We start from the raw sequence: 14,205 nt of genomic DNA, 5'->3' as shown, positions 1-14,205 counted from the left end.
ATTTCTCATTTTGGGAAATTTTCTTGTTTTTCCTAAACAACACATTGTAACTCTATGTGCTTCGGTGGTGCGTGTATGTTTAAGCTTGTATCTCCCACAGAGAATGCACTGTACAATTTTCTCTCTGAAGAATATGTGCGAATACCACATTTTAAGGAAAAACAGTGTTGCAGAGTACAGACAAACACAAATGTATTAGAAATACTTAATTGTGACTAAATGATATCCCGCAGTATGTGAAATTATCGTGTTTTTTCTTACCAACACGTGGTAAATCTATGTGCTTTGGTGGTGCATGTATGTTTAAGCATGTATCTTCCACAGAGAATGTACTGTACAATTTTTTCTCTGAAGAATACGTGTGAAGACCACATTTTAAGGAAATACAGTGTTGCAGAGTAAAGACAACCACGAATGATTTAGAAATACTTAATCTGGAAGAGAAGAAATACCTCATTTTACAAAATTATCTTGTTTTTCCTAAACAACATGTAACTCTATGAGCTTTGGTTGTGCGTGTATGACTAATTGTATATCTTTCAGTGAGAATGCACTGTACAATTTTCTCTGGGAAGAATACGTGCGCATACCACATTTTAATGAAATACAGGGTTGCAAAGTAAAGACAACCATGTATGTTTTAGAAATACTTAATCGTGAGGAGAAGAAATCCCTCATTTTGAGAAATTCTCTTTTTTTCCTAATGAAACCATTGTAACTCTATGTCCTTTGGTGTTGCGTGTATGTCTAAGCCTGTATCTTCCACAGAGAATGCACTGTACAATTTTATGTCTGAAGAATATGTGCGAATACCATATTTTACAGAAATAGAGTGCTGCAGAGTAAAGACAACCATGAATGTTTTAGAAATACTTACTTTGGACGAGAATACATCCCTCATTGTGCGAAATTATCTTGTTTTTCATAAACAACACGTTGTAACTCTATGTGCATTGGAGTTGGGTGTATGTATAAGCATGTATCTTCGACAGAGAATGCACTGTACAGTTTTCTCTCAGAAGAATATGTGCAAATACCACATTTTAAGGAAATACAGTGTTGTAGAATAAAGACAACCATGAATGTATTAGAAATACTTAATCTGGACGAGAAGAAATCCCTCATTTTGCGAAATTATCTTGTTTTTCCTAAAAAACACGTTGTACCTCTATGTGCTTTCGTGTTGCGTGTATGTCTAAGCGTGTATCTTCCACAGAGAATGCACTGTACAGTTTTCTCTTGAAAGAATATGTGAGAATACCATATTTTAAGGAAGTACAGTGTTTCAGAGTAAAGACCAGAACAAAAGTTTTAGAAATACTGAATCAGGACAAGAATAAATCCCTCATGGTGCGAAATTATCTTGTTTTTCCTAAACAACATGTTGTAGCTCGATTTGCTTTGGTGTTGTGTGTACCTCCAAGTGTGTATCTTCCACAGAGAATGCACGGTACAATTTTTTCTCTGAAAATATATGTGCAAATACCACATTTTAAGGAAATACAGGGTTGCAGAGTAAAGACAAACATGAATGTTTAAGAAATACTTAATCTGGACTAGAAGAAATACCTCTTTTTGCGAAATTATCTTGTTGTTCCTAAACAACACGTTGTAACTCTATGTGCTTTGGTGTTGCGTGTATGTCTAAGCGTGTATCTTCCAAAGAGAATGCACTGTACAGTTTTCGCTCAGAAGAATATGTGCATATATTACATTTTAAGGAAATACAGTGTTGCATTGTAAAGACAACTACGAATATATTAGAAATACTTAATCACGACTAGAAGAAATCCCACATTGTGCTAAATTATCTTGTTAGTCCTAAACAATACGTTGTAACTCTACGTGCTTTGGTGCTGCATGTATGTCTAAGCTTGCTTCTTCCACAGACAAGGCACTGTACAGTTTTCTCTCGAATGTATATGTGGGAATACCACATTTTAAGGCAATAGAGTGTTGCAGATTAAAGACAACCACGAATGTATTAGAAATACTTAATCTGGACGAGAAGAAACCCTGCATTATGCGAAATTACCTTGTTTTCCCTAAACAACACGTTGTAAATCTATATGCTTTGGTACTGCCTGTATGTCTAAGCTTGTGTCTTCCACAGGAATGCACTGTGCAAATTTCTCTCTTCAGAATATGGGCGAATACCACATTAAGGAAATACAGGGTAGCAGAGTAAATACAACAACGAATATTTTAGAAATACGTAATCTGGACGAGAAGAAATCCCTCATTTTGAGAAATTATCTTGTTTTTCTTAAACCACACATTGTAACTCTATGTGTTTTCGTGTTTCATGTATATCTAAGCATATATCTTCCCGAGAGAATGCACTGTAGAGTTTTCTCTTGAAAGTATATGTGCGAGTACCACATTTTAAGGAAATACAGTGTTGCAAAGACAACCATGAATGTATTAGAAATACTTAATCTGAACGAGAAGAAATCCCTCATTTTGCAAAATTATCTTGTTTTTCCTAAAAAACATGTTGTACCTCTATGTGCTTTCATGTTCCGTGTATGTCAAAGCGTGCATCTTCCACAGAGAATAAACTGCAAAGTTTTCTCTTGAAAGAATATGTGTGAATACCATATTTTAAGGAAGTACAGTGTTTCAGAGTAAACACCAGCACAAAAATTTTAGAAATACTGAATCAGAAAAAGAAGAAATCCCTCTTTGTGCAAAATTATCTTGTTTTTCCTAAACAACACGTTGTAGCTCTATTTTCTTTGGTGTTGTGTGTATCTCCAAGTGTGTATCTTCCACAGAGAATGCACTGTACAATTTTCTCTCTTAAAAATATGTGCAAATACCACATTTTAAGGAAATACAGGGTTGCAGAGTAAAGACAAATGTGAATGTTTAAGAAATACTTATTCTGGACTAGAAGAAATACCTCTTTTTGCGAAATTATCTTGTTTTTCCTAAACAACACATTGTAACTCTATGTGCTTTGGTGTTGCATGTATATCTAAGCGTGTATCTTCGACAAGGAATCCACTGTACAGTTTTCTCTCTGATAAATATGTGGGAATACCACATTTTAAGGAAATACAGTGTTGCCGAGTAAAGACAGCCACAAATATATTAGAAATATTTAATCAAGACAAGAAGAAATCACACATTGTGCGAAATTATCATTGTTGTTCCTAAACAACACGTTATAAATCTATTTGCTTTGGTGTTGCGTGCATGTCTAAGCGTGTATCTTCCACAGAGAATGCTCTGAAGTTTTCTCTTAGAAGAATATTTGCGAATACCACATTGTAAGGAAACACAGGGTTGCAGAGTAAAGACAACCACGAATGTATTAGAAATCCTTAATCGCGAGGATAGGATTTCCTGTATTGTGCCAAATAATCATGTTTTTCTTAAACAGCATACTGTAACTGTATATGCTTTGTTGTTGCGAGTATGTCTAAGCATGTATCTTCCACAGAGAATGCACTGTGCAATTTTCTCTCTGAAGACTATGTTCGAATACCACTTTTTAAGGAAATACAGTGTTGCAGAGTAAATACAACCACGAATGTTTTAGAAATCCTTAATCGCAACAAGAAGATATCACTCATTGTGCGAAATTATCTTGTTTTTCCTAAACAACACGTTGTGACTCTATGTTCTTTGGTGTTGGGTGTATGTCAAAGCGGGTATCTTCCAAAGAGCATGAACTGTACAGTTTTAGCTCAGAAGAATATGTGCGAATACCACATTTTAAGGAAATACAATTTTGCATTGTAAAGACAACAACGAATATATTAGAAATACTTAATCGCGACTAAAAGAAATCCCACATTGTGATAAATTATCTTGTTCTTCCTAAACTACACATTGTAACTCTATGTGCTTTGGTGTTGCATGTATGTCTAAGTGGGTATCTTCCACAGAGAATGCACTGTACAGTTTTCTCTCAGAAGAATATGTGCGAATACTACATTTTAATGATATACAGTGTGGCAGTGTAAAGGCAACCACGAATATATTAGAAATACTTAATCTGGAAGAGAAGTAATTCCTCATTTTGAGAAATTATCTTGTTTTTCCTAAACAACATGTTGTAACTCCATGTGCTTTAATGTTGCTTGTATGTCTAAGCATGTAGCTTCCACAGAGAATGCACTGTACAATTTTCTCTCTGAAGAATATGTGCGAATACCACATTTTAAGGAAATACAGTGTTGCAGAGTAAAGACAACCACGAATAAATTAGAAATATTTTATGTAGAGGAGAAGAAGTCCCGCATTGTGCGAAATTATCTTGTTTTTCCTAAACAACACGTTGTAACTCTATGAGCATTGGTGTTGCCTGTATGTCTATGCATGTATCTTCAACAGGGAATGCACTGTATAGTTTTCTCTCCAAAGAAAAAGTGGGAATACCACATTTTAGGGAAATACAGTGTTGCAGAGTAAAGACAACCACGATTGTATTAGAATTACTTAATCTGGACGAGAAGATATCCTGCATTGTGCATAATTATTTGTTTTTTCCTAATCAACACGTTGTAACACTATGTGCTTTTGTGTGCGTGTATGTCTAAGCGCATACCTTCCACAGAAAATGCACTGTACAGTTTTCTCTTGGAAGAATATGTGCAAATAAGACATTTTAAAAAATACAGTGTTGCAGAGTAAAGACAACCATGAATGTATTAAAAATACAAAATCACGACGAGATGAAATTCCGAATTGTGCGAAATTATCTTGTTTTTCCTAAAGAACACGATGTAACGCTATGTGCTTTGGTGTTGCCTGTAAGTCTAAGCGTGTATCTTACACAGAGATTGGACTGTAAAGTTTTTTTCTGAACTATATGTGTGAATAACACTTAACGAAATACAGTGTGGCAGAGTAAAGACAACCACGAAAGTATTAGAAATACTTAAACTGGACGAGAAGAAATCCCTCATTTTGCGAAATTATCTCATATTCCTAAGCAACACGTTGTAACTCTATGTGCTTTGGTGTTGTGTGTATGTCTAAGCATGTATCTTCCACAGAGAATGCACTGTACACTTTTCTTTCAGAAGTATAAGTGCGAATAACACATTTTAAGGAAATACAGTGTTGCAGAATAAAGAAAACCATGAATATATTAGAAATACTTAATAGCAACGAGAAGAGATCCAGAATTATTAGAAATTATGTTGTTTTTTCTAAACTTCAAGTTGTAACTCTGTGTTTTGGTGTTGGGTGTATGTCTAAGTGTGTTTCTTTCACAGAGAATGCACTGTACAGTTTTCTTTCGGAAGAATATGTGCAAATACCACATTTTAAGGAAATACAGTGTTGCATAGTAAAGACAACCACAAATGTATTAGAAATACTTAATCTGGAAGGGGTGAAATCCTGAATTGTGCAAAATTATCTTGTTTTTCCTAAAGAACACGTTGTAACTTTATGTGCTTTATGGTTGCCTATATGTATAAGCGTGTATCTTCCACAGAGTATGCACTGTACAATTTTCTCTCTGAAGAATATTTTCGAATACCACATTTTAAGGAAATACATCGTTGTAGAGTAAAGACAACCACGAATGTATTAGAATTACTTAATCTGGACGAGAAGATATCCCGCATTGTGCAAAATTATTTGGTTTTTCGTAATCAACATGTTGTACCTCTATGTGCTTTGGTGTTGCGTGTATGTCTAAGCGTGAATCTTCCCCAGAGAATGTACTGTACAGTTTTCTCTTGGAAGAATATGTGTGAATACCACATTGTAAGGATATACAGGGTTGCAGAGTAAAGACAACCACGAATGTATTAGAAATTCTTAATCGCGAGGAGAATTCATGCATTGTGCCAAATTATCTTGTTTTTCCTAAACAAAACGTTGTAATTGTATGCGCTTTGGTGTTGTGAGTATGTCTAAGTGTGTATCTTCCACAGAGAATGCACTGTACAGTTTTCTCTCGGAAGAATATGTTCGAATACCACATTTTAAGGGAATACAGTGTTGCAGAGTAAAGGCAAGGATGAATGTTTTAGAAATACGTAATCTGGAGGAGAAGAAATTCCTCATTTTGAGAAATTATCTTGTTTTTCCTAACCAACACGTTGTAACTATATGTGCTTCGGTGGTGCGTGTATGTCTATGCGTGTATCTTCAACAGAGAATGCACTGTACAATTTTCTCTCTGAAGAATATGTGCGAATACCACATTTTAAGGAAATACAGTGTTGCAGAGTAAAGACAACCACGAATATATTATAAATATTTAATCTAGAGGAGAAGAAGTCCCACATTGTGCGAAATTATCTTGTTTTTCGTAAACAACACGTTGTAACTCTACGTGCTTCGGTGGTGCGTGTATGTCTAAGCATTTATCTTCTACAGAGAATGCACTGTACAATTTTCTCTCTGAAGAATATGTGCAAATACCACATTTTAAGGAAATATAGTGTTGCAGAGTAAAAACAACCACGAACGTATTAGAAATAGTTAATCTGGATGAGAAGAAATCCCTCATTGTGCGAAATTATCTTTTTTTTCCCCTAAACAACATGTTGTAACTCTATTTGCTTTAGTGTTGTGTGTATGTCTAAGTGTGTATCTTCCACAGAGAATGCACTGTACAATTTTCTCTCTGAAAATTATCTGTGAATACCACATTTCAACGAAATACAGGTTTTCAGAGTAAAGACAAACATGAATATTTTAGAAATACTTAATCTGGTCGAGAAGAAATACCACTTTTGGGAAATTATCTTGTTTTTCCAAAACAACACCTTGTAACTCTATGCGTTTTGGTGTTGCATGTACGTCTAAGCGTGTGTCTTCCAGAGAGAATGAACTGGACAGTTTTCTCTCAGGAGTACATGTCCGAATAACATATTTAAAGGAAATCCAGTGTTGCCGAGTAAAGACAACCACGAATGTATTAGAAATACATAATCTGGACAAGAGGAAATCCCACATTTTGCAAAATTATCTTTTTTTTCCTAAACAACATGTTGTAACTCTATGGGCTTTGGTGTTGCGTATATGTCTAAGCGTGTATCTTCCACAGAGAATGCACTGTACAATTTTATCTCGGAAGAATATGCACGAATACCACATTTTAAGCAAATACAGTGTTGCAGAGTAAAGACAACCACGAATGTAGTAGAAATACTTAATCTGGACGAGAAGAAATCCCTCATTTTGTGAAATTACCTTGTTTTTCCTAAACAACACGTTGTAACTCTATGTGCTTTGGTGTTGCCTGCTTGTCTAAGCCTGTATCTTCCAGAGAGAATGCACTGTACAATTTTCTCTTGGGAGTATATGTGCGAATACCATATTTAAAAAAATACAGTGTTGCAGAGTAAAGAAAACCAAGAATGAATTGGAAATACTTAATCTGGGCAAGAAGAAATCCCGCATTATGCGAAATTATCTTGTTTTTCCTAAACAACAATTTGTAACTCTATGTGCATTGTTGTTGGGTGTATGTCTAACCGTGCATCGTCCACAGAGAATGCACGGTACACTTTTCTCTTCGAAGAATATGTGTGAATACCACATTTTAAGGAAATACAGTGTTGCAGAATAAAGACAACCACGAATGGATTAGAAATACTTAATCTGGACGAGAAGAAATCACACATTGTGCGAAATTTTCTTGTTTTTCCTAAACAACACGTTTTAATTTTATGAGCTTTGGTATTGCGTGTATGTCTAAGCATGTATCTTCCACAGAGAATGCACTGTACAATTTTCTCTCGGAAGAATATGTGCGCATACCATATTTTAAGGCAATAGAGTGTTGCAGAGTAAAGACAAACACAAATATATTAGAAATACATGTTCTCTATGAGAAGATATCCAGCATTGTGCGAAATTATCCTGTTTTTCATAAACAACACATTTTAATTCTATGTGCTTTGTTGTTGCGTGTATGTCTAAGCGTGTATCTTCCAGAGAGAATGTACTGACCAGTTTTCTATCGGGAGTATATGTGCGAATACCATATTTAAAGGAAATAAGTGTTGCAGTGTAAAGACAACCACGAATGTATTAGAAAGACTTTATCTGGCTGAGAAGAAATCCCTCATTTTGCGAAATTATCTTGTTTTTCCTAAACAACAATTTTTAACTCTATGGGCATTAAGTTTTTCGTGTTTATCTTCCAGAGAGAATGCACTGTACAGTTTTCTCTCGGGAGTACATGGGCGAATACCACATTTAAAGGAAATACAATATTGCAGAGTAAAGACAACCACGAATATTTTAAAATACTTAATCTGGAGTAGAACAAATCCCTCATTGTGTGAAATTATCTTCTTTCTCCTAAACAACATGTTGTAACTCTACTTGCTTTACTGTTGCTTGTATGTCTAAGTGTGTATCTTCCACAGAGAACGCACTGTACAATTTTTTCTCTGAAAAATACGTGCGAATACCACATTTTAAGCAAATACAGTGTTGCAGAGTAAAGACAACCACGAATATATTAAAATATTTAATCTAGAGGAGAAGAAATCCCGCATTGTGCGACATTATCTTGTTTTTCTAAGCAACACGTTGCAATTCTATGTGCTTTGGTGTTGCCTATATGTATAAGCGTGTATCTTCCACACAGTATGCACTGTACAATTTTCTCTAGGAAGAATATGTGGGAATACCACATTTTCAGGAAATACAGGTTTGCAGAGTAAAGACAACCACGAATGTATTAGAATTACTTAATCTGGACGAGAAGATATCCTGCATTGTGCGAAATTATTTGGTTTTTCCTAATCAACACGTTGTAACACTATGTGCTTTGGTGTGCGTGTATGTCCAAGCGCGTATCTTCCACTGCTCTGTACAGTTTTCTCTTGGAAGAATATGTGCAAATACGACATTTTTAAAAAATACAGTGTTGCAGAGTAAAGACAACCACGAATGTATTAGAAATAGTTAATCGCGATGAGATGTAATCCCGAATTTTGCGAAATTATCTTGTTTTTCCCAAAGAACACGATGTAACTCTATGTGCTTAGGTGTTGCCTGTAAGTCTAAGCGTGTATTTTACACAGAGGTTGGACTGTACAGTTGTTATCTGAACTATATGTGCGAATACCACATTTTAACGAAATACAGTGTGGCAGAGTAAAGACAACCACGAAAGTATTAGAAATACTTAAACTGGATGAGAAGAAATCCCTCATTTTGCGAAATTATCTCGTATTCCTAAACAACACATTGTAACTCTATGTGCTTTGGTGTTGTGTGTATGTCTAAGCATGTATCTTCCACAGAGAATGCACTGTACACTTGTCTTTCGGAACTATAAGTGCGAATAACACATTTTATGGAAATACAGTGTTGCAGAATAAAGAACACCATGAATGTATTAGAAATACTTAATAGCAACGAGAAGAAATCAGCATTATAAGAAATTATCTTGTTTTTTTCTAAACTTCAAGTTGTAACTCTATGTGCTTTGGTGTTGGGTGTACGTCTAAGTGTGTTTCTTTCACAGAGAATGCACTGTACAGTTTTCTCTCAGAAGAATATGTGCGAATACCACATTTTAAGGAAATACAGTGTTGCATTGTAAAGACAACCACAAATGTATTAGAAATACTTAATCTGGACGAGATGAAATCCCAAATTGTGTGAAATTATCTTGTTTTTCTTAAACAACACGTTGTAACTCTATGTGCTTTGGTGTTGCCTATATGTATAAGCGTGTATCTTCCACAGAGTATGCACTGTACAATTTTCTCTTGGAAGAATACGTTCGAATACCACATTTTAAGGAAATACAGGTTTGCAGAGTAAAGACAACCACGAATATTTTAGAAATACTTAATTACAAGGAGAAGAAATCACCCATTGTGCGAAATTACCTTGTTCTTCTCTGAAGAATATGTGCGAATACCATATTTTAAGGAAATACAGTGTTTCAGAGTAAAGACAAACACGAATGTATTAGAAATACCTACCTGGACAAAAAGAACTCCCGCATTGTGCGAAATTATTTGTGTTTCCTAAACAACACGTAACTATGTGTGCTTTGGGTTTGCATGTATGTCTAAGCGTGTATCTTCCACACAGAATGCACTGTACAGTTTTCTCTCAGAAGAATATGTGCGAATACCAAACTTTAAGGAAATACAGGGTTACAGAGTAAAGACTACCACGAATGTTTTAGAAATACTTAATATGGATGAAAAGAAATCACTCCTTTTGCGAAATTATCTTGTTTTTCCTAAACAACACGTTGTAACTCTATGTGATATGGTGTTGTGTGTATGTCTAAGTGTTTATCTTCCACAGAGAATGCACTGTACAATTTTCTCTTGGAATAATATTTGCGAATACCACATTTTAAGGAAATAAAGGCTTGCAGAGTATAACAATCACAAATGTTTTAGAAATACTTAATCGTTATAAAAAGAAAACACTCATTGTGCGAAATTATCTTGTTTTTCCTATACAAAACGTTGTAACTCTATGTGCTTTGGTGTTGGGTGTCTGTCTAAGCGTGTATCTTCCACAGAGAATGCACTGTACTGTTTTCTCTCTGAAGAATATGTGCGAATACCACATTTCAGGAAATACAGTGTTGCAGAGTAAAGACAACCAGGACTGTTTTAGTAATACTTAATCTGGACGAGAAGAAATTTCTAATGTTGAGAAATTATCTTGTTTTTCCTAAACTACACGTTGTAACTCTATGGGCTTTGGTGCTGCGTGTATGTCTAAGCGTGCATCTTCCACAGAGAATGAACTGTACAGTTTTCTCTTAGAAGAATATGTGCGAATACCACATTTTAAGGAAATACAGTGTAGCAGAGTAAAGACAACCACGAATGTATTAGAAATACTTAATCTGGACGAGAAGAAATCCCGCATTGTTCAAAATTATCTTGTTTTTCATAAACAACACGTTGCAACTCTATATGCTTTGCTGTGTATGTCGAAGCCTGTATCTGCCACAGAGATTGCACTGTCCAATTTTCTCTCAGAAAAATATGTGCGAATAACACATTTTAAGGAAATACAGGGTTGCAGAGTAAAGACAACCATGAATGTTTTAGAAATACTTAATGTGGATGAGAAGAAAACCCTCATTTTGCGAAATAATCTTCTTTTTCCTAAACAACACATTGTAATGCTATGTGCTTTGGTGTTGCATGTATGTCTAAGCGTGTATCTTCCACAGAGAAAGCACTGTACAGTTTTGTTTCGGAACTATATGTGCGAATACAACATTTTAAGGAAATACAGTGTTGCAGAATAAAGGCAACCACGAATGTGTTAGAAATACTTAATAGCGACAAGGAGAAATCCCGATTTGTTAAAAATTATCTTGTTTTTCCTAAACAACACGTTGTAACTCTATGTGTACTTGTGTTGCCTGTACGTCTAGGCGTGTATCTTCCTCAGAGTATGCACTGTACAATTTTCTCTTGGAAGAATATGTGTACATACCACATTTTAAGGAAATACAGGGTTGCAGAGTAAAGACAACCAGGAACATATTAGAAATACTTAAACGCACAAGAAGTCTCGCAGTGTACGCAATTATCTTGTTTTCCAAAACAGCACGTTGTAACTCTATGTGATTTGGTGTTGCGTGTATGTCCAAGCGTATATCTTCCACAGAGAATGCACTGTACAGTTTTCTCTCAGAAGAATATGTGAAAATACCACATTTTAAGGAAATACAGTGTGGCAGAGTAAAGACAACCACAAATGTATTAGATATACTTAATCTGGGCGAGAAGAAATCCCTCCTTTTGAGAAATATTCTTGTTTTTCCTAAACAACATGCTGTAACATAATGTGCTTTGGTGTTGCATGTATGTCTAGGCGTGTATTTTCCACAGAGAATGCACTGTACAGTTTCCTCCCCAAATATATGTGCAAATACAATATTTTAAGGAAATACAGTGCTGCAGAGTAAAGACAACCACGAATGTATTAGAAATACTTAATCTGGATGAGAAGGAATCCTGCATTGTGTGAAATTATCTTCTTTTTCATAAACAACACTTTGTAACTCTATGTACTTTGCTGTTACGTGTTTGTGTAACCCGGTATCTTCCACAGAGATTGCACTGTAAAATTTTCTCTCAGAAGAATATGTGCGAATACCACATTTTAAGGAAATACAGGGTTGCAGAGTAAAGACAACCACGAGTGTTTCAGAAATAATTAATGTGGATGAGAAAAAAATCCCTCATTTTGCGAAATTATCTTGTTTTTCCTAAAAAACACGTTATAACTCTATGTGCTTTGGTGTTGCCTGTATGTCTAAGCATGTACCTTCCACAGAGAAAGCACTGTACAGTTTTCTTTCGAAATTATATGTGCGAATACCACATTTTAAGGAAATACAGTGTTGCAGAGTAAAGACAACCACAAATGAATTAGAAATACTTAATAGCGACAAGGAGAAATCCCAATTTGTGTGAAATTATCTTGTTTTTCGTAAGCAACATGTTGCAACTCTATGTGCATTTGTGTTGCCTGTATGTCTAAGCGTGTATCTTCCACAGAGTATGCACTGTACAATTTTCTGTTGGAAGAATATGTGTGCATACCACATTTTAAGGAAATACAAGGTTGCAGAGTAAAGACAACCATGAATATTTTAAAAATACTTAATCTGGACAAGCCGAAATCCCTCATTTGCAGAATTATCATCTTTTTCCTAAACAACACTTTGTAACTCTATGTGCTTTGGTGTTATGTGTATGTCTAAGCCTGTATCTTCCACAGAGAATGTACTGTACAGTTGTCTCTCAGAAGAATATGTGCGAATACCACATTTTAAGGAAATACAGGGTTGCAGAGTAAAGACAACCACGAATGTTTTAGATATACTTAATCTGGATGAGAAGAAATCCCTCATTTTGCAAAATTATCTTGTTTTTCTGAAACAACACATTATAACTCTATGTGTTTTTGTTTTGTTTGTATGTCTAAGCATGTATCTTCTACAGATAAAGCACTGTACAGTTTTCTTTCAGAACTATATGTGCAAATACCACATTTAAAGGAAATACAGTGTTGCAGAAAAGACAACAACCAATGTATTAGAAATACTTTATAGCGACAAGGAGAAATCCCGATTTGTGAGAAATTATCTTGTTTTTTCTAAACAGCACGTTGTAACTCTATGTGCATTAGTGTTGCGTGTATGTCTAATCATGTATCTTCCACAGAATATGCAATGTACTATTTTCTATTGGATGAATGTGTGTGCATTCCACATTTTAAGGAAATACAGGGTTGCAGAGTAAAGACAACCACAAATGTATTAGAAATATTTAATCTGGATGAGATGAATTCCCTCATTTTGAGAAATTATCTTGTTTTTCCTAAGCAACACGTTGTAACATAATGTGCTTTGGTGTGGCGTGTATGTCTAAGCGTGTATCATCCAGAGAGAATGCACTGTACAGTTTTCTCCCCAAGTATATGTGCGAATACAATATTTTAAGGAAATACAGTGTTGCAGAGTAAAGACAACCACAAATGTATTAGAAATACTTAATCTGGACGAGAAGGAATCCCGCATTGTGCGAAATTATCTTGTGTTTCCTAAAGAACACATAACTATATGTGCTTGGGTTTGCGTGTATGTCTAAGCTTGTATCTTCCACACAGAATGTATTGTACAGTTTTCTCTCCGAAGAATATGTGCGAATACCAAATTTTAAGGAAATACAGTGTTGCAGAGTAAAGAAAACCACGAATGGTTTAGAAATATTTATTATGGATGAAAAGAAATCCCTTCTTTTGTGAAATTATCTTGTTTTTTCTAAACAACACGTTGTAACTCTATGTGATTTGGTGTTACCTGTATGTCAAAGCATGTATCTTCCACAGAGAATGAACTGTACAGTTTTCTTTCTGAACTATATGTGCTAATACCTCATTTTAAGGAAATACAGTGTTGCAGAATAAAGGCAATGACGAATGTATTAAAAATAATTAATCTGTACGAGAAGAAATCCCTCATTAAGCGAAATTATCTTATTTTTCTGAAACAACACGTTTTTACTCTATGTGCTTTGGTGTTGGGTGTATGTCTAAGCATGTATCTTCCTCAGATGATGCACTGTACAGTTTTCTCTTGGAAGAATATGTGCGAATACCACATTTTAAGGAAATACAGGGTTGCAGAGTAAAGACAACAATGAATGTGTTAGAAATACTTAATCTGGATGAGAAGAAATCCTTCATTTTGCGAAATTATCTTGTTTTTCT

Source organism: Apodemus sylvaticus, chromosome 17 (genome assembly GCF_947179515.1).
Source record: "Apodemus sylvaticus chromosome 17, mApoSyl1.1, whole genome shotgun sequence".
NCBI lineage: Eukaryota > Metazoa > Chordata > Mammalia > Rodentia > Muridae > Apodemus > Apodemus sylvaticus.
This window is presented reverse-complemented; position numbering follows the sequence as displayed.